Source organism: Corticium candelabrum, chromosome 13, assembly GCF_963422355.1.
Source record: "Corticium candelabrum chromosome 13, ooCorCand1.1, whole genome shotgun sequence".
NCBI classification, from domain to species: domain Eukaryota; kingdom Metazoa; phylum Porifera; class Homoscleromorpha; order Homosclerophorida; family Plakinidae; genus Corticium; species Corticium candelabrum.
This window is the reverse complement of record NC_085097.1, coordinates 4,193,507-4,197,787: the sequence shown is the minus strand read 5'-3', so window position 1 is coordinate 4,197,787 and position 4,281 is coordinate 4,193,507.

Below are 4,281 nucleotides of genomic sequence, written 5' to 3'. Positions count from 1 at the left end.
CACACATGGCGCGCCATAGGATATTACCTAAACAGGCATATGTGTAAAACCAAACTAAAGATAGAGATCGCTTCTGATAGTAGTGTTGAGTCGGATGATTCTCAGGTTAATATCTGTGCTTGGGAGTTCAATCAATTGGAACTGTAACAGGTGCTTGGATGACCAATGTGCAAGATGGAGTCAATGAAGAGAGTTGACGTTCAAAATTGGCACTGGTGCAGACGTTACTGTGATACCAGAAAAGTGTACAAAACAACCTTTAGTAACGTTAGCCTGCAAACTGCTACCAGACATTCACTAGGTCGTCCAGGAAGACATGCATTATATGTGCTTGGGAAGTTTGTTGCCAACCTTTCATTTTAAGGCAAGCAAATAAGACTAATGACACTTTTTAACTGTTATGTACAAGTTGTATACCCAATTGAACTGGTCAGATTTGGTCGCAGATGAAGTAGCAACACTAATCTAGATGGATGGAGACAAGTTTTATTGCTCTACGTAGCACTCGATCAATTGTGTGAGAGAAATCGATCACACACACACACACACACACACACACACACACACACACACACACACACACACACACACACACACACACACACACACACACACACACACACACACACACACACACACACACACACACACACACACACACACACACACACACACACACACACAAGGCAGAAGCCAACAAACAATAGTAAATAGCTACACACATCTCAGGTTCTGTCTACAGGCACCAATAAATATTCACCGCTTAATTCATTTAGATATCTGAATACTCCTAGCTCACTGTACAGTCTACAGCACTTAGACACCACAACAAGTACACATACAGCTACATGAAGACAATTCAGACACAGATACCGAATTAACGTATACAGGAAAACAATTACGCTCAAGGAGCACACCTCTTGAGATGACAGTAAGAAGGTGGCGACATATTGATTAGTCTATTTGTCACTTGTAAATCCTTTTACCTTATGCGTGTATGCTGCGAGTAAGAAAGATGAGGTGATGAGAAGTTGTCACTTCCTGCCAACAATTTTCGTGTTCACACTTGCAAGACTAATTGCACAGACAATTAGTTTTGACCGGTCTGTTTCGATCACTCTTAAAATGCTTATCATTCCCTGCAGGGTCTGTAATCTTTGGTTCTTTAGAGCAAAGGAAGGGAGTATCATGAGGAAGCCAGTCCTTTACGGTTTTAGGGGACTCGAGCAATAGTATGTAATTACAGATCTTTGGCCCAATTAGATAGGGTATAATCCCATAGCTAGAGGTCTCGCTGACAGCCTTTCTTTGCCCAAATAGCACTTATTAATTGTATCAGTAAAGGTTGATTGAAGAGAAAGGGATGAATTTTATATGAAATGTTAATTTTCTCTAGATTCATGACACAATCTACTTTATTCATTAATGTCAATTGCGTGACATGCCAGGCAACAGACTTTTTGGAAAGTGATATAAACGTAGTCAAGTCTTTGATAATTAGTCCAACATACTGTCTAGTGTTGCAAAACTGGATTTTGTGATTTTGGTGTTTACTGAATCGAACAGACTATGAAATGGTTGCTGATGCTGTATAAGCAGTCATTTGACATTTTGTCCAACTAGAGAATTGTCAACATTTTGGTAATTGTTACATACTGAGCAGAGCATTATTGGTCAAACATGTAGTACTTTGATTTCTTGAGCCGAAATTCATCAGGCATGTTTTCCAACCGGTTATTATATAACAATTCAAGTATTTGTTAGAGACTTGTTAACAATCTGATAACGGTAGAAGACTAAATTTTACATAGTAAAATATTTAATGATGGCATTAATGTTTCAATAATTAATTAAAAATTAATTAGCAAATGATTTATGTTTTTAATTAAACTGTTTAACTAATAATTAATTTAATAATTAATTAGCAAACTATATATATACAAACAATCTTAAGATTTAAGCATTCACGTTTTGTGGTCTACGGGTTAGAATTTGTGCAACATTTTTAATTTTATTTATATGATTATGTATACAATCAACATGCCACATTTGTATGGATCACTGTGTACACGACTTGCTACAGATCGAGTCTCATTCAAATGTTGTTATTGAATCAGTTTTGAAAATCATGCATACACATACTCTAATTGAGCTCAATCACATTTCTACGTACCATGACAGTAGATAGCGTCATGTACTGCAGCAATTCTAAGTCTGCAAATTTACAAGCTAAAGTTTCTAAAACAATTTGTCGTTCAAAGTCAATGCATCGATCATGATGATATGTCGGTAACTCTTCGGTTATCCTCGCAATCACTTCCACAGGGTTTACTTCGCTGTCACTTCCACAGGGTTGTTTCGCTGTCTGATTGATATTCAGGAATTGGCTTGTCTGCAACGTATACAGACGCCATTAGAAACATTAGAGACAATGTTTTTGCTTGAAATCGAGCATATGACTTCTAGTTTACCTGAAAGTTTGCCATGTCCACTATTTCTTGTTTTCAGCCGCATGGTATAATTTCTGAAAGAAGACCAAACACATATAACCATAATTGGGCTGAGCCGTTTATTCAATCACGTGACTAACTTGAGGCTATCGTCGCTGCCATTCCACTCGCTCCACGCATGCATTGTATTCTGGACATCTCCACGTTGCTTCTGCAAATTGGATTTTTTCCAAATGGTGCTTGACAATCGAACTCTTGTAGTGTTAGCCAGAGCAGTGCTTGTCTACGAAACGGTCAATCAATTAATTAATTAATTAACTAGGACAATTGTTGATTGCACGACTGACGTTTTGTGCTAAAAACGGCGTATATCTTACCCACATCTGGTCTGTATTGTTTTCATGTAGTGTACCACAACACTAGATAAAAGAAAACGTAGTTTTAGTTTGAGAGCTGCTGCGCATGCATCTTAGATATAGAGATGCAACTCAAAGCGTATGACTTGGGACCGCTTTAGAATTCTTTCATTCTTCTTTACTTTATTTACTCTTCAGTTGTAGAAATCGTTGCGTACCTGGTTGTAGCCAACAGTTGAGATGAAGATGAGCGTGAAGAAAACCAAAGGACAAGGCCAGTTGCGTACGGAGAGCGTCATATCCGAGACAACTAGGCAGCTCAAAGACTGCGACGGAATGAATGCACAACTGGTAGGTGGTTATTTTATATACGAATGTACAGACCCTTTGGGACTACAGTCTTTAACTTTGGATTGGCGTATGCAGTCCCGAATGCAATTTAGGGACTGAACTCCCATGAACTTGTCCCCATTGTAGCCGTATCTAGTTAGGGGGTGGGCGTGTATATCTGTGGTTTCTAAAAGTAAAACCGGCAATTACCATTCTTGCAGTATTTTAGGAGCTGATGACAATACGGCAGTCTCTGTAGGTTTAGGCAATGTATACGTCTAGACGGTAGTGCATGGCTTACTAGAGCTTCTTATCATTGTAAAGCGCTTTGTGTCTATTGCTTGAATCCATTGGCTATAAAATATAGTTGAACAAGAACGTGCGGTGAATTTACCTAGTGTGAAGTCATATTTTTATTCTCTACAGATATCAGGGGGGAGAGATTTAGAGGGGAGAACTAAAAGGCACGTGCTCCCATTGTGCCTCCAAGGTAAACTAAATATCCAGTCGGTCAACGTTTTGCTAGTTTAATTCAGTATCTAAAGCAAACAAGCACTATACAAATGTCTAAAGTAAATGTTAAAGTCTCTGCCAAACAACCTTTTATTTAATTAATTTGTGCATTGATGTGATGTCATGTAAGAAAATTTGCGCTCCCTTCTGGAAATCCAATAGAGCTGAATTTTTCTAGCTTGCAATGATGCAGAGGAAGGTACACAGCTAAATACATCAGCTAAATACTACATCAGTACAAGCTGCTATTATATGTAAGTTTAGGTGCTCGATCGCATGTCGGCGAAACATTTCTGCACACTTTCGTTTCTTATCAGAAGTTATTTAATATTGTACTTATTATGTAACTAATTATATTATAGTCACGTGATAAAGTTACGCCTTTTAACGCCCGTTGGGCCTGACCAATGTAAGTATGCTGCCTCCAGGTATCGACATTGAGACACGGGTGAAGGTCCTACTACATAGTGAAAGGTGAATGAAAGTATATGGGCTTTCCTGCCATCTGCATAACACCAATGTCTCAAAATTGAAATGTGAACTACCCCTTCAAGTATGCCTTTGTACTAAATACTCAACTGGATAAGCCTGGTAGGTCTAGTCGTCATTTCGCGATCGTGATCAAGGCAATT